At 41.7% G+C, this 21183-nt stretch overlaps 1 non-coding gene across 1 annotated transcript; it reads left to right on the forward strand.

Moving 5' to 3' along the window:
- The first annotated feature begins 20456 nt into the window (after window positions 1-20456).
- Trnat-cgu (transfer RNA threonine (anticodon CGU)) lies at window positions 20457-20531 on the forward strand. Its single transcript has one exon. It is a non-coding gene; the product is annotated as a tRNA-Thr (tRNA).
- Window positions 20532-21183: the final 652 nt, after the last annotated feature.

Genomic DNA, 21183 nt, shown 5'->3' on the forward strand with positions numbered 1-21183 from the left:
TGTACGTCGTAATAAACAAAACTTAGAACTTAGAAGAGTGCATGTTTTATATTGCAGAAGAACATTTTAAGCTGAAGAAGAATAACAAATATAAGGAATGTTTTAAAAATTTTTTATCTATTGCTTTATGTGGGCTACAAAGAGATGGACAGTTTTATTGATTAGAAGCAGAATACTATTCTTTCACTTTTTTTATTCCTGGAATATTCTTTTACGTTGGTTCTAAAATCAGAACTGTTCTAATTTGGCAAAACCCCTCCGGCTCCGAAACTTCTTCCATTTGTTGAAAAATATATGGCTTCCTTACAGACTTCATATGCATCCAGTGCATAATAACTTAAATTGTGAATATATTTCTGAATGAATGTTTGTTATTTATTTTTCCGTCACCCTGTTCACTGTTATAAGTTATGTTCCACAAGGAACGCACGCCATTGGAGGCGACAATCTGTAATTTATTTTACCTTAATTACTACTTCAATTTTGTTCAACAATTTAAAGGAATATATGGGTGCAAACATGGAAAACATGTGAATAATGCAGCTGCTCAGTGACAGGTATGGGGGAGGCACTATGGCCAGGCCTCGGATTTTCGACCCCTGTCCTCTTTGTCTCCGCCTACCTGGTGCTGAAATTCTTCTCAAACTTTAAAAAAGTAATAGTGCAGTGGTCAGAACGTCTGTCTAGTAAGCAGCAGGTCTAGGTTCGAAGCTCAGTCGGTCACAAATTTTCATCTGCCGTCGTTGCTGTATTTCAACGTGCTGTGACAGTGTGGACGTCGGTCCTTCGATATTTAAGATGCAATTGTTTTTTGAGGCAATAGAGGTGTTTTGCGAACATTTGTCTTGCCATCAAAATAACGGAATCCAATCCTCAGTCATACCTTCGTGCCGGAGCTAACCCATGCCATATACATGCGAATTAGATTGTAGTTCATATTTAGTCAAATAACGAATGGTCAGTATACAAGTATGACGGCTAGGGTGGCCGAGCGGTTCTAGGCGCTACAGTCTGGAACCGCGCGAGAGCTACAGTCTCAGGTTCGACTCCAGTCTCCGACATGGATGTGTCTGATGTCCTTAGGTTAGTTAGGTTTAAGTAGTTCTAAGTTCTAGCGGACTGACCACCTCAGATGTTAAGTCCCATAGCACTCAGAACCATTTGAACCATTTTTGAAGTATTCGAGTATTTACAAACAGAAGAAGCAGGATTGCAGCGAACTGATCACTTAACCAAGTTCAACATAGAGTACCCATGTAATGAGTCATTCCAGCTGCATAGCTGAGGGTAACATTTTTTAAGCAATTCATTGCAGAATTAATGTAATACCCGCACGATGATCTTTGTAGTCATACTGTATCATTAGCAGCCCGCGAATGTAGTACTATGTTCGTTAAATCGGATTACTCAAGCTGAGGCCAAATAAAGACGAGCGACGACGCCACAACACTATCTTTACTTAAGTAGGTAGTCAGCGCTAAATTATGTGCGCCACCATTAACGTTGCTGTAAGCAGTTTGACAGCATAACACCACCACAACTACTGACAACCTGAACCATTATCACCACGCAGTTGTAACTCGCAGTGATTACAAGTTTCTCATGTTTGTCAAGAATAGCAAAAGCGCCTCTCAAGCTCAAAAAAAAAAAAAAAAGATGGTTCAAATGGCTCTGAGCACTATGGGACTTAACTGCTGAGGTCATCAGTCCCCTATAACTTAGAACTTCTTAAACCTAACTAACCTACGGACATCACACACATCCATACCCAAGGCAGGATTCGAACCTGCGACCGTAGCGGTCGCGCTGTTCCAGAGTGTAGCGCCTAGAACCGTTCGGCCACCCAGGCCGGCGCCACTGAAGTTCCATTTCCACTACGCCTAGGACGGAGAGAATCCTAAATATCAGTAACAGGTCACTTGGCGAAGAGAAGAGTCCACGTATTGTCTCAAGTTCTTGCAGTTTGATGTTAATGCAGTTCCAGATGGTTTCGCACTAACGGGTTCTTTTGGCTATCGGAATACGCATATGGGAATTATAGAAGTGTAATTGCTAGAACGTTCAACTATCTTAATAACAACTCATTCTGGATTGAATACGACTTTGACGTTTCCATCCAACTCCTGACGTCTTACTGAATGAAGTCTGAAGTGCACGCACAGTTGTGTTGCCTGCCGCAAGGATTCTGTGAAGTGTTGTGGCAGCTGGCGGTCATTGCTGAATACAGACATGTGCAAATATCCTCACTGCTCCAGGGGAACTCGTCTTTGTTGCATTTTTTCCACACCGTAATTAGCACAATAACATAAGGCTTGTTCTGCTGAAGAACTTGATGCCCACAAGTCCTTAAATAAGAATCTCCTAACGTGAGTAATGCATGAAAGGAAACAGACTTTTGGACAAAACAATGGACAACAGCTCCCTGCATTTTGCGTTTCCGAAAGCGCCTACGATAAGAATCTGGTGTCATATTATGTGTCAGAACCATAAACTGTTTATTTTTTTACCTCATACTAAAACAAAAGTTATGATATGAAAAGAGGAAATGACTCATATGCTTCTCAGGAACTTGAGATTTTCGTGTTTATTTTCCCACTTCATACTAAAACAAGGGCGTTAAAATGAGAAGAGGAAAGGAAATATACGCTTCCAAGACATAATATTTCCTTGTGTGCTACTACTGCATACATGAAAGCCCTGCAGTTAATTTTTACATGTTGGATAAATTTTGATATCACCTCACATTCCTTTGTGAGAAGGTTCCTATTTTCTTGGGATTCAAATAGAGTGGACATTTCATCACTGGTTAATATTCTGATGACTAATGACATGATACCCGTTGCAATTGCTCCATGGCACCTGTGTGTAGAGTCTCACGTTGGTTACTATAAGAACACGCAGGCAGTGATATCCGCTTACTGCGGTCAGAGACAAGGTGATTTCTTTCTGTTTATGGCGAAGCGTCTGCTGCAGTGTCCACGCTCAGCCAACATAAACAAACCGCGGCGGCATTGGGCACTGCTGATCGCTGCGCTTGTCGCGAGCCTCGACAACAAGAGCGCACTGTCTCTGCTAACGATACTATGGAGTTAATACATCTTACTTAACGTAATATGCAGGACGTGGGTTGGGTGAAAATTCAGTTAGTAACTTCCCATCGCATTAAAATACTTTACAGTCATATTTGATGAATTATTTATTGTTGGTTGTCTCTCTAATGTTAATAGTATTGATTCAGATTGTGCATGAACACGAAAACACACACACACACACAGTCATTGATTCTAGTGAGGCTGACAACTACTCTGTGTTGAACAACACATGCACCAGTCAGTTCCTCAGTTGGCGTCGAGTGGATGGGATTTTTCAATTACCTTGCATTGCAAGAATTGTAAGGAGGAGCCTGAAAGTAAATGGTCTTGTATGCTAAAGAGCTGCCACAAAGCAAATCTTGACCGATTATCAGATAATTGTCCATATGGGTTTTGTGGACGAGTATACTTTAAGTAGCCGCGCGGGATTAGCCGAGCGGTCTGGGGCGCTGCAGTCATGGGCTGCGTGGCTGATCCCGGCGGAGGTTCGAGTCCGCCCTCGGGCATGAGTGTGTGTGTTTGTCCTTAGGATAATTTAGGTTAAGTAGTGTGTAAGCTTAGGGACTGATGACCATAGCAGTTGAGTCCCATAAGACTTCACACACATTTGAACATTTTTTTATACTTTTAGTAACCAACCCACACACGATCATTACGTAAGATTTCTCGAAGGCTTAGGGAATTGATTTCATTAAGTCGTCGACAGTGTAGCGTGATGGTTTACTTCCCAACATATGTTTTCTATATTTGTCCAAAGGTCGCTTGCTTTTGTAGATCCACGTGGCAATGGCCTTGTTACCTCTGCCCACATATTCTCTATCTGGTTGATGTTTGGTGATCGTGGAACAAACGGCAACAGCTTTATCCTCTCTTGGGCCTGAAACCAATACGCACTGCTCTGCTATGATGGATGGGGCTCTGCTCCTGTAAATAAACTATTATCTCGTTAGTCCATGTATTTATATTTAAATAACGTATTTTTAATAAGCACATTGGATTATTATTTTCCACAGTGTTTAAGAATTCAGGCCCTGTCATAGATAAGTGATCTATATTCAACAGTCCGATTAAGAATGTGATTTGCCCAGTCTATCACATGATGAGAGTCGTAGTCAGATATCCACATTAAGACACCCTAGCTGAATCCGATTAGAACTATCTGGTATCGAAACGAAATTACAGAAATCGGATAATTTGAACGTCTGTATTGCAACAATGCTGCGCACATAAATTCCTATGATGGAGTAACAGGTAGCAACTGTCTAAGAAAAAGTGAGAAATATGTCTTCTAGCAGCAATGTAACGTAATTATAACCCACAATTATGTGATGGAAATACTGAATCGAACAATACACATCTATTTCAGTGGTGGGAAGATACACCATATCGGATTTGCTGATGACATAATGACAATAATAATAATAATAATAATAATAATCGCGTGTGGCGGATAGGGGAAACCCTCCCCCATATGGGTGGTACCGAGGAAATCAAATACTAGGGGTGAACCAAATACTAACACAATCCTGAACGGCTACCAAATCCGTTGAACCCAAAATCCAGACACGTCTGAGTGAAAATCACCGCTACTCTGGTCACCGTCTCTTAGCTCAATGAGCTTGGCTGAAAATATTTGCTTTCAAAGGCTTGAACACCCTCTGGTCCTGTCCGGTCCTTGTATCACCCAAGCCAAACCAATGAAACACAAGCAAACATGAACTATGCAAGCAAAGTCAACTTTACCCCAGGTGGTACACAACCCGGCTGTCGACAGGCGGCAGTTGGATTTTCGGATTCTGGGGAGTCCAGGTTAGCACGGCAGAGAATATCGAAGATCTCTGGTAAATTTCCCTACAAGGAAGAAACATGCATTTAAAAGTAAACATCGATGCATTGATGCAAACACGAAAACTAAATAATCTCACAAAAGAAATCCACCGACAAAAAATTCTCATCCTTGCTCTTCAAGAACCACGACTAACTGACAATGAAACCTTGCATTAGGGAAACCATTGCGTCTTCAAAAGCAAAATACAACAAAAGGTAGCGAAAGGCGTACCAATCTTCGGCATTGCATTTCTCGAACACAGATTTATCATCAACTCTGTCAAAGAAAACACACCCATCAACAATCAAAAGGTTCAAATGACTCTGAACACTATGGGACTTAACACCAGAAGTCATCAGCCCCCTAGAACTTAGAACTAATTAAACCTAACTTAACCTAAGGACATCACACACATCCATGCCCGAGGCTGGATTCGAACCATCGACCGTAGCAGTCGCGCGGTTCCGAACTGAAGCGCCTAGAACCGCTCGGCCACCGTGGCCGGCCCATCAACAAGCGACTTATGACTATGCTCATTCAGAGCCACAGTAAAAAATATACGCTCATCATTGCACGTGTCCCCACCAACATCGAAAATAAGAAAAACTCCGCAAATGTCGAAAAATTCTGGAACACACTCGACAATACTATGAGCAAAATTCACCAGGATGACGTGAAAATACTAGTGGGATACTTCAACTAGAAACCTGTAGAAAAATCATTGGCACAAATTCAACACACCGAAACGCTTAGACCAACGGCACACGTCTGACTGACATTTGCCAACAATTCAACCACAAAAGGACGTGTTCCCACTTTAGGAAAAAAACAGTTCCCAGGTAACATCCTTAGCTAACAGGTGCAAGCTGCTTTCGTTCGCCATTCGCGACTCGCTGAAAGCCAGATTTTTAATTCTTTTGTAGCACAGCTACAAGCAGGCTGATAAAAACTCAATAAGGGAATCGTAAAACAACGCTCGAGCAAAATTCGTCTTGCTACTTTCAGTAACTCTTAGTGTCAGAGCGAAAACCTCACGGTACTGCCAAATTCATAATGCCACTTTTGTTTTCTGCCGACATATTTTTTGTTGTTGTGAATACATAATTTTATCTATGAAATGTCACATTTTCATAATACTTCCGAATGGTACAGGAAATTAAATAAATACAGATCTTTTCGAAGTCAAAAGTTGGTAATATCCTACTAATTCGTGTTAAAATAGGTTCAATCGTCTCACAGACACTTAATGCTTTATTAAGACAGACTGCCGTCGTGATGTTTTGTAGTAAGCTGAATTTAATTTGTATTAGTACAGTGAATATTTTAATTGCATTTTCCATTAGTTTACTAAACGCAACGGTAATTATCAAAGAGAAATTAATCAGCAGCAGAATTTTCTTTCACGATATCTAAAACGATCTGACAATGCTAAAGTTGTTTACAAATTCTACGCCTGTAGAAACCTACTGGTTGTAACGATGTCATTAAACCAGAGTAGTTTTAAGAGTATTTCCGTCTAGAAATGAATTGCCTTGACGGTTGATCGATCAAGAGCGGGAAAGGTAAAATTTTACAAATATATGACGAGAGGGACAAGTGCTTGAGAGAGGACTTCCCTATCAATACAAGTGCCTGACAGACGACTTTTCTATCAATCTCCTGGATTGTTTTGTTTCGCAAATCAACATAGTGCGTTATCATGCAGCAGCACAGGTGATGTAGTTTTGTTGCTCGATTTTCTTACACTCCGACCGAAAGGAATCCTCGATGAGTGACCTGATGACGTTCAATAATAGTCACTCTGTTGATTTTTGTTGTTTCGAATTAGAGCATGCAGTACTCCTACACCAGACTTCTGAACTTTGCCTGTTGAATGCAAATGTCGCATGATGGTTAAATGGTAATCTATCACATATATCAGTAGTCGAGACTTCCTTAATGTGGAAAATCATTCATGCCAGAACGATCTTTGTTGAAACACGAATATCTTTTTCTGGCGTATTTTTACCAAAAGCACTCGCTCCAAACACAGTTCAAATCTTTGTAGCTGCCTCCTCTGCATTCACCCCTCTGTTATACCAAAAGTAAACGTTGTGTTCTAGATGTTACACCTTTTTCCACTTGCGACTCAATTTTACATTGCTTAACTGTAGTTCATGATTTTCAAGTATGCAAAATCCAGTGCTTCACTGCAATATGATAACTGGAACTTCAAATTCGAAAATGACAGTTGATACATACACTGACAGCGTGGCGCCGCGTTCACATGGGCGGCGCCGGATTTCAGGCGGCAGGTGGCGTCTGGCCCGTGGCCGGTAGCCGCTGCAGCGTGAAGAAACGCTCGAGCGTAAGCTGTTATGATCGCGGCGCTGCCACGAGCTGTCCTGCGGAGTTGTTTCTGGCATACTTGTCATTGCTGGTGGGTAGAATGTTAAGCGAATTATCTTCGATGCTCAATCAGAATCATAACTTTAGACCGAAATTCGGTAAAAAAAAAAAATAGACACGAACAGGCTACCATAAGCTTAGAATGCATGACGATTACCATTTTTTCTTTTCTTTTTTTTTCTTATTGTTCATTATTGATCGTGGTGTTTGGTCGTTGCGGACGTCGCAGGACATCCTGTTCAAGTTCGGTGGTTGATCCTTTCACTCAGTTTTTTTATTACAGAGGCCAACCGGCTCTCTGACCGAACACGCTGAGCTACCGTGCCGGCTAGCACTAGACCACGGGCTCACACAATCCGAGAACATCTCGGAAGAGACAACACTTCCTCCTAACGCTTCCGCATCTTACAGTGTTGCCAGATTGTGCAGATGGCCGGTCAGTTTTATTGGCTACGTTAAGTGAATAGACTCGGACTTAGTCTCTGTGGCAGGCGGCCGGCGGTCAGTTTTTAAGTCTAAAACTGTACGCCAATGTGTTTCATTCACGTATCTGTGTGGCGCTAAAGTGTGGTTATGGATAATACGTATGCTCAGATTGCGAATGTAACATCATAAGTAAAGAGAGGGAAATGAATTAGGCGTCCTTCGTCTTCCGTAACATCAAATATATTTTAGTTATTCTATCTTAAATGAACTGCGCAGAAAACCATTCACCAGAAGTAAATAACTTGTTAGCAACATCAGATGATTTTAACAGCTTTCCGGCGCGGGTTAGCCGTGCTTTCAACGGCGTCATATCGCGGATCGCACGGCTGCTTGCGCCGTCATTTCGAATCCCTCCCCGGGCGTGGATGTGTGTTAAGTTAGGTTGGTTTAAGTAGTTCTAGGTCTAGGGGCTGATGACGTAGGCAGTTTGATCGCATAGTTCTTGGAGCCATTTTTTGCCCTTTCACGTAAATTTTCTTTTCATAAACGGCCGTATCTTTAGATTGCGTTGACATAGAAGCTCACTTTTTTACACCACCAAGGCACCGGTTACCACAAGAAGTGCGATACATTTCCGCTTATTATGTCTACCCGTTCTGGAGGTAAACGGGTTTTAAAGGTTGGGTAGACCGATAGACGGTCAAGAAAGTGAGACTTGTAGGGTTCCGTTTTTACCGGTTTAGGTGACGAAATCCTAAAAACGAAAACAGCTACGACAGCTACTGAAGATAAGGGCTGCATAAATAACACCCCCCACTGTTTATTCGAAATGTTCTAGTTGCAGTCGATACATCAGCATATTAATCGTAGCTACGCTTTCGATCCAAATCACGTTTACAGGAATGCAAATAGAATCCATTTGCCTATACACGTGGTATTTCACATCCCAGTATTAATGCTACCGCGTTTTAGAAGTGCGAACATTCCCATTGCTAGGTAGCTTAAGAAACACTTAGGCTAATGAACGTTTTTCGGCTGTGGCGAGTCTAGTGGAGAATTCGAAACAGTGTAGAATACGTTTGGCAGCTGTGTAGCCGTTTATTTCCTGGGGTGGTGCAGAAATATCCTACTAAATTTACTCTCTAATAAGAGTATTTTGTTATTTCGATAAATATCCCGAATGTTTGTCACATAAGCGGTGACATAAAGGAAGAAAATTCATGTTTTTTAGTCCAGAAAGCTCTATGCAACAGAAACTGCAGATCATTTTGTCATTTTCATTGCGAAATTGGTGGCTTATTCATGTCTGGTGTAATAATAGAGGGCTGTTTGCCTGGGTTGTCTGCTAGCGTAGTGAAAGGGAGGTCTGGTTTGTTTTCGGTTGTAATCTCGATGGAGGCAGGTAGAATATCAGTAAAGCAATTTTAAGAAATTCTCGCGGCCCCTATACGTTTTATCGCTACCTTTATTCTGTACTGGCGCCCTGTGCATGTCAATATGACACTCTTGTAGAATTTCATACATGTTACTGCCTACTTTTTCCGCTTCTGTCAATAATGGAATTGACTTAAGTGTGGCACTGAATGATTTTTAACTGAATTTCGTTATGAATCTTCACGCATTGTTAAATTTGCACACTTTCATGGTAGGTCAGCAACGGTAATCCAGTATGACTGGTCTGAACGTTGACACAGACCGTTTCGCGGCCGAAAGCGGATAATATTTTGCTAATTCGTAACCATCCGGCGTTCTTTGTATTACTAAAACAATTATGTTATCTCGATAAGTTGAAATTCATTTTTATTGGTACAGTTCATACCAATTAGCGTTTCTTCTTTCAGTTCTGTCTTATATTAACGTGTTGTATTTAACACACTAATCAGCAATAAAATAGTCTTCAAATTATTGAAAACAGCCTAAAAAAGTTCAGACAGTCTGTCAATTTCACGCAAGTGCATAGTATGTTGGTAGCACTTCGTCGCCTTGCCTGTTATGCTGTGTAGCAGACTTTAAAGCCGTGCGGAACAGCATAACGAAAAGGCGAGGGGTCTCGCTCGTTTTGTCCGCGACTGTACTTATTGCTCTACCCTTTGGTGAATTTAGCAAGCCAAACTCACAGTTCCAAAATTAAGACAAAACCTCGGTTACCACATGCCGGAATCGGAACGTCCAATCCTGATCGGTAAATTGTAAAGCCACAGCGCTTCGCATTGGAAAACCCGATACACCGTGCTGTCTGTTTCCTATTGTGGACGGTATAGAACGTTCGACTGGGTCTCTGTTCGCTTTAGCCAGGTCCGTTGCCGTGTCCAGGGGTATTCTTTGTTCATTGTCTCAAGTGCACAGCAGCAATCCCTTCTTGTCATTCTGGCACTGCATCTCTCTGACATCACAGTAAAATACCTTGTTGCAACATTCTGGTTGCCACAAGATAACTTACTGTCAGCTGATGTGCTAAAAATGGCAGATTACAAAATAAACGAGAAGTCAGATTTCCGAAATGGACCACTGAGGAATGGAAGGAACTCTACGCCGAGCATATGATGTCCTTCCGAACATTACAGACTGGCTACCAATGTTCGTGTCATCCTCAATAAAGTCCATTTTGTGACAGGACACATCACGTACCCAGCCTTCCCCCCTTCCCGTAGCATGTATATAGAATAGGAAGAAGACCATCAGCCTTCTATGACAGTGGTGGTTTACGATCACCTGAGCGTGTGGTGTTTACTTACACTCTCCCGGTGGAAGCTAGGAGACATGAAGCCCTTTGTGGCGAAACGGAGCTGTTAATTAAGATCATGGATACATTTACATTACTGGATCTTGTAGCAAACGACGTACACTGATAAGCGAAAATATTATAAGCACTTCCAAACGCGGCGTTGGATGCCGCCTGGTGGCGTTGCGGGCAAGAGAGGCGGCAACAAAATTATGTGAGAGGAGTAGACACGGACGGGGCACATCCCTAAAGAAGATATGGGCTCCAAATTGGGAAATCCATTGACATAAGCGACTTCGACAAAGGACAGATTATTATCAGGCACAGCCTGTGAACGAATACGGTGAAGCTGATCGAACGTTCAAGTGCTATTATCTTGAGCATCTATGGAAAGAGGTAGAAGGACTGTGGAGCTACATACGACTAGATGCTAAATGATTGGACGTCCACGACTCTTCACAGAACGTGTGGTTCGCAGTCTGTTTTGCTCTGTAAAGTAGGATAGATGGCGATCCGTGGCATCACTGCCGCAAGAGAACAGTGCTGGTGCACACGCAAGTTTTTCGGAGCACACCGTTCATTGTACATTGTTGACACGGGGCTCCGCAGCAGACCACGGCCATGTGTCTACATGTTGACTCAATGAGATCGTCAAATAGAATTGTAGTCGGGGCGGGACCGTCGGGAAACGAGCGTCGATCAATGGAAACTTGTCGGCTCTTCGGATGAGAGACATTTTTGCTGCAGTACGTCGCTAGTCATCTCCACAAACGTCATCATCGAGGTGAATGGCGGCCGAAAACGTGCAGCGTGCGAAGGACTCAGGCTGGTGGGAGCAATATTATATACTATGGGAGACATTCTGCTGTGTTTGCAATGGGGCACGGGACCTGTAGTAGTAATCGAAGACACACTGTGACAGCTGCGAATCACCTTCATTCCCTCATGCTTCATGTCTTGCCTGACGGCGATGTCATCTTTCAGCAATAAAATTGTTCACGTCTCGGATGCAGAACTGTGCTACAGCGGTTTGAGGACGGTTATAGCAAACACAGGTTGAAGACCCTGCGATCAAAGTCGAATGTTTTCAATGCTATGGTATCCATCTGGATCACTATCGGGTGCCATCAGCGGTCCGTTATTTGCTCGAATTACATGAACTGTGAGTAGACCACCTAATGCCACGTAACTCCAAAAACCTTCTAACAAACTGTCGGATACCTGATACGCAGATTCAGTGATGTATTTCGTTCCAAAGACGGAAAAACAAGCTATCGAGCAGGTAGTCATAATGATACTTCCTGGCAGATTAAAAACGTTGTGTGCCGGAACGTGATTCGAACTCGGGAGCCTTGCCTTTCGCGGGCAAGTGCTCTACCATCTGAGCTCCCGAAGCACGACTCACGACCCTTCATCACAGCTTCAATTCTGCCAGTACCTCGTCTCCTACTTTCCAAACTTCACAGAAGCTCTTGTGCGGCCTTGCAGAACTAGCACTCCTTGAAGAAAGGATATTGCGGAGACATGGCTTAGCCACAGCCTGGGGGATGTTTCCAGAATGAGATTTTCACTCTGCAGTGGAGTGTGCGCTGATATGAAACCCTTGAAAGATCACTTGCCCGTGAAAGGCAAAGGTCCCGAGTTAGAATCTCGGTCCGGCACACAGTTTTAATCTGCCAGGAAGTTTCATATCAGCGCATACTCTGCTGCAGTGTGAAAATCTCATTCTGGAAACATACCCCGGGCTGTGGCTAAGCCACGTCTCCGCAATATCGTTTCTTCCACGAGTGATACTTCTGCAAGGCCGCAGAAAAGCTTGTATGAAATTTGGAAAGTAGGAGACGAGGTATTGGCAGAACTGATGCTTTGAGGATGGGTCGCGAGTCGTGCTTGGGTAGCTAAGATGGTAGAGCACTTCCCGCGAAAGGCAAAGGTCCCGAGTTCAAATATCAGTCCGGCATTCAGTTTTAATCTGCCAGGAAGTTTCATATCAGCGCACACTCCGGTGCAGAGTCAAAATCTCATTCTGGAGGTAGCCACAATGTTTTTACTCATCAGTGTATCTGGAAATGAGCTAAACCAGTTCCGAGTAAATATTAGAAATACAGGTCTGGGAGACGTTAACAACGGTGAGGAGGGGCAGAGTGAGAAGGAAGGTGTCAATGAGAGGGGGACTGGACAGAAATCATTAGCACCCATGTTGAAAGAACGAGCGTCATGATGTGATGTGGTATAAACGTGACAATGATCTCAAAGATTAAATACGTGTTTATAAGTTAGTCATAGTGTAGAAAATTTACAAATAATGTGGTGACTCGAAAGTCGCTCAGTAGCTACAGTATTAAGTCTTTGGTGGTAGATACATTATACGATCAAAAGTGTAATGCAGGCAGACCTAGAGCAGGCAGACCTCATCTACTGACGTAGAGGCACCTTCGAGCATTGCGTAAGGCGGCTGTAAAAAAAAAAAAGTCATGAAATCAGCGGAAGGAATCACTCGCGAGCTCCACAATGCTACCAGTAGTCCACGTAGCACAATGACTGTGAGAACAAAGGTGAAAGGGTTAGGTTACAATCGCCGAGTAGCTCCTCACAAGTCGCGTATTTCTGTGGTCAGTGCTGAGGGAGTGGTTTAAAAAGCGGGGCCACTAGACAATGGATGATTTACAAACGAGTGATTAGGGTTGAGGAATCACGCTGTACCCTATGGCAATGCGAAATAAGGGTTTCAGTTTGGCGAAATCGTCGAGGCCGTTACTTTCCATAATGTGTAGTGCCAAATGTGAAGTACGGATGACATGATGTTTTAATGAAGGGTTTGTTTTTGTGGTTAGATTGTGGTCCCATTAAGCTAACCGATCAAGGATGAGGAAACATTTTACAACACTGTGTAACGCGTATGGTAGAGGAACAGTTCGGAAAAGAGCAGCACGACAACGTACCCTGTCGTATCGCAACGTCTGTGAGGCGATGTTTTGTAGACAATAACTTTCCTGTAATGGCCTGGCTTGCCCAGATTCTCGACCTGATACTTATGGATCACCTTTGATATAAGACAAAACGTCGACTTCTTTACAGACCCCAGCGTCCAACAGTATTAATGTCTCTGGTTTCGGCTCTTGAAGAAGAAAGGGCTCCCATTCCTCCGCTGACGTTCAAGCACCTCGCTGAAAGTGACTCAGCGGAGTTTAAGTTGTCATAATGGCGAAGGCTGGGCATACCCCGTGTCAGTGTCCCTGAAAATATGTCCGTATACTTTTGATGAGATGGTGTAATTAGAATCAAAAACAGTAAGTGTGAAACCTACACAGACATTTGCTGGCTTGAAACTACCGAGCCACACTCTAACGGGAAGAATGACACCATTTTCCTCCTGGTCTTTGACCAAACGTATTTATTCACGGTATCTATCAGCCTGCTACGTCATTCTCAACTGTCAGCGGTCAGTCTGGAGCATAGCTCCCTTATAAAATTCCTCCATGATCCCCTATTCAGTGCTAACATTGGTGCCTCTTCAGATGTTAAACCTATTACTTCAAAATCATTCTTAACCGAATCCAGGTACCTTCCCCTTGGTCTGCCCCGACTCCTCCTGCCCTCTACTGCTGAACCCATGAGTCTCTTGGGTAACCTTGCTTCTTCCATGTGTGTAACATGACCCCACCATCTAAGCCTCTTTGCCCTGACTGCTACATCTATAGAGTTCATTCCCAGTTTTTCTTTGATTTCCTCATTGTGGACACCATCGTGCCATTGTTCCCATCTACTAGTACCTGCAATCATCCTAGCTACTTTCATATCCGTAACCTCAACCTTGTTGATAAGGTAACCTGAATCCACCCAGCTTTCGTTCCCATACAAGAAAGTTGGTCGAAAGATTGAACGGTGCAGAGATAGCTTAGTCTTGGTACTGACTTCCTTTTTGCAGAAGAGAGTAGATCGTAGCTGATCGCTCACTGCATTAGCTTTGCTACACCTCGCTTCCAGTTCTTTCACTATGTTGCCATCCTGTGAGAATATGCATCCTAAGTACTTGAAACCGTCCACCTGTTCTAACTTTGTTCCTCCTATTTGGCACTCAATCCGTTTATGTTTCTTCCTCACTGACATTACTTTGGTTTTGGAGATGCTAATCTTCATACCATAGTCCTTACATTTCTGATCTAGCTCTGAAATATTACTTTGCAAACTTTCAATCGAATCTGCCATCACAACTAAGTCATCTGCATATGCGAGACTGCTTATTTTGTGTTCACATATCTTAATCTCACCCAGCCAGTCTACTGTTTTCAACATATGATCCATAAATAATATGAACAACAGTGGAGACAGGTTGCAGCCTTGTCTTACCCCTGAAACTACTCTGAACCATGAACTCAATTTACCGTCAACTCTAACTGCTGCCTGACTATCCATGTAAAGACCTTTAATTGCTTGCAAAAGTTTGCCTCCTATTCCATAATCTCGTAGAACAGACAATAACTTCCTCCTAGGAACCCACTCATATGCCTTTTCTAGATCTATAAAGCATAGATACAATTCCCTGTTCCACTCATAACACTTCTCCATTATTTGCCGCAAGCTAAAGATCTGGTCCTGACAACCTCTAAGAGGCCTAAACCCACACTGATTTTCATCCAATTGGTCCTCAACTAATACTCGCACTTTCCTTTCAACAATACCTGAGAAGATTTTACCCACAACGCTGACTAAAGAGATACCTCTTTAGTTGTTATAATCTTTTCTGTTTCCATGTTTAAAGATTGGTGTGATTACTGCTTTTGTCCAGTCTGATGGAACCTGTCCCGACTCCCAGGCCATTTCAGTTATCCTGTGTAGCCATTTAAGACCTGACATTCCACTGTATTTGATGAGTTCCGACTTAATTTCATCCACCCCAGCTGCTTTATTGCACTGCAATCTATTGACCATTTTCTCCACTTCCTCAAATGTGATCCCATTTCCATCATTATTCCAACCCATTCTACTTCGAAATCTGAAACATTACTGATCGTATTTTCACCTACATTGAGCAACTCTTCAATATCTTCCCTCCATCTGCCCAAGGCATCCACAGGATTCACTAGCAGTTTTCCTGACCTGTCCAAAATACTTGTCATTTCCTTCTTACCTCCCTTTCGAAGACTGATAATTACACTCCAGAATGGTTTTCCAGCAGCTTGACCCATAGTCTCCAACCTGTTTCCAAAGTCTTCCCAAGATTTCTTCTTGGATGCTGCAATTATCTGTTTGGTTTTGTTTCTTTCTTCAACATAACTTTCTCTGTAGTCATTTTTGATACGCCTTCTTTTTCCTTTTAGAGGCTGCCTTGACTGTGTCATTTGACCAAGCTGTTTGCTTCATCCTACTTTTACACACTACTGTTCCAAGACATTCTTTAGCCACTTCTAGTACTGTGTCCCTGTACCTTGTCCATTCATTTTCCAATGACTGTAATTGACTACATTCAACTAACTGGTACCTTTCTGGGATCGCTGTTATGTACTTGTGCCTGATTTCCTTATCCTGAAGTTTCTCCACTCTTATCCTCCTACATATGGACCTGACCTCCTGCACTTTTGGCCTCACAATTCCAATTTCACTGCAGATTAAATAATGATCAGTGTCATCAAAGAATCCCCTGAACACACGTGTGTCCCTCATAGCCTTCCTGAATTCCTGATCTGTTATTATATAGTCAATGACAGATCTGGTTCCCCTGCCTTCCCAAGTATACCGGTGAATGTTCTTATGTTTAAAAAAGGAGTTTGTGATTAGTAAGCCCATACTGGCACAGAAATCCAAGAGTTGTTTCCCGTTCCTCTTGGCCTCCATATCCTCTCCAAATTTACTCATAACCTTTTCATACCCTTCTGTTCGATTTCCAGTCCTGGCATTAAAATCACCCATGAGCAGAGCACTGTCCTTGTCCTTTACTCTAACAACTACATCACCGAGTGCCTCATAAAAACTATCCATCTTATCTTGATCTGTCCCTTCACAATGCGAATATACTGACACAATCATAATTTTCTTGCTAGACACTGTCAAATCTATCCACATCAGTCGTTCGTTTACATACCTTATTGCAACTACGCTGGGTTCCATTTCTTTCCTGATGCAAAGCCCTACACCCCATTGTGCTATTCCTGCTTTGACACCTGACAGGTAGACCTTGTATTCTCCCACTTCCTCTTCTTTCTCACCCGTTACCCGAATGTCACTAAAAGCTAAAACGTCCAGCCCCATCTTACTTGCAGCCTCTGCCAGCTGTACCTTCTTCCCAGAGTAGCCCCCATTGATATTAATAGCTCCCCATCTCATTACCATTTGTGTGCCACACTATGAAGTGTGTCAATGTAAAATCGTCAATTTTAAGAGGATACTGTCCTTTTGTCAACCATGTTAACATGTTCCATATGCATGATAAGACAGAAAGGTTTATCATTGAAGAACGTAAATATTCATGTAACAATTAATATCAAATTCATGCCAGTCTTACATCAAGTGCTACGTTCTTTTTTTGTAAATGATGAAGACTCCTGTGTTATTTTGCATATAGAATATTTAAACACAATTGAAACGTGGCCAGTGTACCCTTAAAAGGAACAGTTATGTATTCATTTGAGGACAGCATCGTGGTTACACACATATAACAATAGTCCCCGCGGTAAATGTTACTGCAGGACTGTGTATGCAAGTAAAGAGAAAATTAAACGGAGGGCTATGCGTACTAAAGAATACAGTCTACGTAGGAAAAATATTTGAGGGAAATGCACAGGTGACTCTCAGTGTACGTATTTTCTCACTCAGTGTTGACAAAACTGGAAGATATACCGAGCTAACAGCAAACTGTGGGGCAGCGAGAGAAATCCATATCAAAAGCAAATTAGCACATTTTTTATTTCATTATTTATTTTTTTTGTATTCTATCTAATTAAATATTATTATTTGTAAATTCTTATTGTAGTTCGTATTGTATAAATTTAATATATTTAATATTGCTTTATTAGTTAATAATAAAAATTAATATCACTTAGAGAATTTAAATTTTGTGAACGTATTGTGCGTCCCTGCTTTAACACACAGGAGGGCAGCTTTTCGGAACGCAGAAAAAAAATATATGAGGGTCATGTAGCTCACTAAAGGAAATAGGCGTTGAGAATATAGTAACTTGTTAGCTGAAAATCCAAAGATATTACCTGGCAATGTGGAAAAAACACAATCGTAATGATTAACAATAAAAGCAAGTTTATCAGTTACATTAATGAAGGGATCCACTATCAGTCAGAAATTATGAAATGTCAGGAAACTTATTACACAGCTCTTAAAACAATTATAAAACAACAGAGTTATATGAAATGCGGAAATATGGTATGAGTCTTTTCCTTTGCTGTGTGGAGACGTCACTCCTTACCTTGTGTCCTTTTTGTAATTACACGGGTTCCTGTTGGTTCGATACTTATACGGAGTTCCTACCGGTGATTAGCATATAAAGTTAATTAGGATCTCCACTGAAAATCAAAGAAAGAGAGACTTGTTACTGAATCCTGCTCATTTGAAGATAACTCATGTTGTAATTAAATTGTAATTAGGCTTCCTGTGTGAATCAGCGATATCTGAATTGATTAATGAAAGAACAGGCCACTTCAGTTGTTCTCTACAATCTTGTTGGTTACTACGTGCGATGAATGTAAATTATGCCACATAAAAAGTTAAAAAAGGCTAGCTGGTTGCGGCAGTACAAACAAAAACGATTTAGCTGTAGCTACGGGCAAGAAAATGGAATGCTACAGTGAAGACAGTGACCAATATCCAATAAAACGCGAAAACTCAGTGTGGTAGAGATAAAGAGATGCACAAGAAGGCAATATTTGCAAACTTAAGGTAATGCATAGAAAAGTTTTGTCGACATTGTTGTGTAAAATCGGGACGAGATTCCATGTTTACGCCGAAGGAACTGTGTCGACACGATAAGACTGCCAATATTTGTGTAAGAAAGTTAGACAGTTGCTGTCTAGACAGTGCGGAATACTGACGAAAGTATGGGTGCGCGTAAAGCTTGCGTTGCAAAAGTTACTGCGTCTGTTCCCGGATTTTTCGGCTTACCATAACGGATTCATATTGCTGTGTTATTCTGTAGTTAAGGTTTTAGCTAAATGCCATATCTACATGTATTTCGGTACGTCATTGTCACTGTCCATGACGGAAGGCAAATTTAAGCTGGGGGAGCTGAATGACGTAGAAGATGTAACTAGTTCATGTGGATGCTCAAAAACAAAGGAAAGCATTTACCAATTAGTGGTTTTTTTAGGACTTGAATATTAGAAACGGATATAATTTAACAAATTCGTAATAAAACATTAAGAGGTGTAAGCAAAACAAACACAGCGATGATAAAGTTATTAATACTGGCCAATACTAATAGATTTTGTTAAATGGATCAGTCAGAAGACTGGCGGTAGTCAGTGTTGTATAAATCATTTCATGTCTGCGTACAAAGACGTTGCTAGGTAGTTTCGCATCTGGTGCAGGGTCTTAACTTGTCGTCCCCCTCCCAAACACCGCCAACTTCACAAAAACATCAAAACATTTTTTGGGGGAAGCAAACTTTGATACAACAGTTTAAGTAACTAAAGTAAAATGTTAATTATTTTGGAAAAAGTTTTTATGATTCGAAACAAATAAGTATAACGCATTTTTACAAGTAACGTAGTTAACTGATTATTAACGAATAAGTATAAACAACCAAAGATTTTTTTATTTTAATTCAACAAGCTATATGTTCTTGGTGAAAAATTGTAAATTAACTAAACAAACACTGTTTTAGGTCTTGCTACACAATTTTATTGTTAATGTTATTGCACACCTTAGGTTTCGGGTTATAAGGCCATTTTCAGGTACGTTACTGATTTTCAAAGATTATAATGCACAAATGAACATGATGACAAGACAGATACTCATCTCCACAAAGCAGAACTGCCAATCCGTCCTGTGGTATCTGCAATACAATCTCCAGTACACAAGATTGCCAGGAGAGTCAACACCATCTTGAAGAACAAACTGAACTTCGAACGGAAATTCAGCATTAAGAACAGACAGGATTTAGTTGCAAGTTAACAGACATTAAGGTTCCAACAAATGCAAAATTAGTCTCTTTTGATATGCATAGCTTGTTCACATCTATTCCAGTGAAAGACTGTGTAGGTATTGTATCACAATCATTGTATTCACACACAACATAAATTCTGAGGAGCAGCTGAGCATTGTTAGTACAGTGGAATGTTTAGATCAAAATTATTTCTGCTTTCAAGGGAGCTATTATCAGCAAGCACATGGTCTGGCAACGGGCTCCCTCTATTCCCCTTACCAACTGAAATGTTCATGGACAAGTGGGAGACTTATTTTCTTAAGAGAGAACCACTGGCAAAAGGCATGTTGTGTATTGGTACAGATATGCAGATACTTATGTGGATATGGTGTCTGTTCTTTCGTACAGCAGCTGAAGATATTAGTATATAATTATCATTTCGTTCTTTCGGACATGTCCGAAAGAACAGACACCGTTGATGACCTACAGCCGTCTAGAACGAAATGAGAATTAGATACTAATACCTTCAGCTGCTGTCTGAAAGAACAGACACCATATCTGTACCAATACACAACAAGTCTTTTGCCAGTGGTTCTCTCTTAAGAAAATAAGTCTCCCACTTCTACATGAACATTTCAGCTAGTAAGGGGGATAAAGGGATGTCCGAAAGAACAGACACCATATCCATGTAAGTATATAGTTATGGCAATACCGGCCATGACCTTCCTCTTCCCTGCGGATGCTCACACATTACCCGAACTCTTACGGGAATTGGTAAGAATGACTTCCACGAGTAATGAGTGTGTTGGTCAGGGACACTACGAATGTAGTGTGTGGACATATAAGGTGGGAATGTGGGTCTCGCAGAAAGCGTGCGCGAGATAGTCCTGCAGTCGCACTATTCTCTGTGCCCTCGGTGGCTCAGATGGATAGAGCGTCTGCCACGTAAGCAGGAGATCCCGGGTTGGAGTCCCGGTTGGGGCACACATTTTCACCTGTCCCTGTTGATTTATATCCACGCCGGTCAGCAGCTCATATAATTCTCACATACGTATATGATATTCTTTGTATGTGGAAAGCTTCCAACGTACAACCCCATAAGTTTGTGAAAAATATGAACCAGTGGTACACTAACATAATGGCCTGTTGGAGGAGAGGGGAGAGGGGGGGGCAGCATAAATCTTCTGGACATTAGCTTAAAGACAGAAGACAGCAAACATAAATTTAAAGTTCACCGAAAATATTCCTTCACTGATACTTTCATCCCGGCTTCCTCCCAACATCCTACAACCTACAAGCATGCAGCATTCCATCACGTGATTCACCGTCTCCTTGCGATCCCTATGTCAGAAGAAGACTTTGACCAGGCACTTAACACAATTAAAATACTAGCCACAAATAAGGATTTTGACCGCAGCACCATCGATAAAATTTTAGGTAAAAAGATGAAGAACCAAGCCAGGTCTCTACTATCCCCACTGAAAAACATAGACAAACTGGAAAAGAAATGGTGCAGATTACCTTTTATAGGGAAGACACCAAATAGCACAGGTAACAGCTTGAAGGCAAAGGGTTTCTAGGTGTTTTTCTATGTCCCTTTGACCATACGTAGTTTCTTGTTCAATACAAAAGACAA

The sequence above is a fragment of the Schistocerca cancellata genome, chromosome 9 (assembly GCF_023864275.1).
Source record: "Schistocerca cancellata isolate TAMUIC-IGC-003103 chromosome 9, iqSchCanc2.1, whole genome shotgun sequence".
Lineage (NCBI taxonomy): Eukaryota > Metazoa > Arthropoda > Insecta > Orthoptera > Acrididae > Schistocerca > Schistocerca cancellata.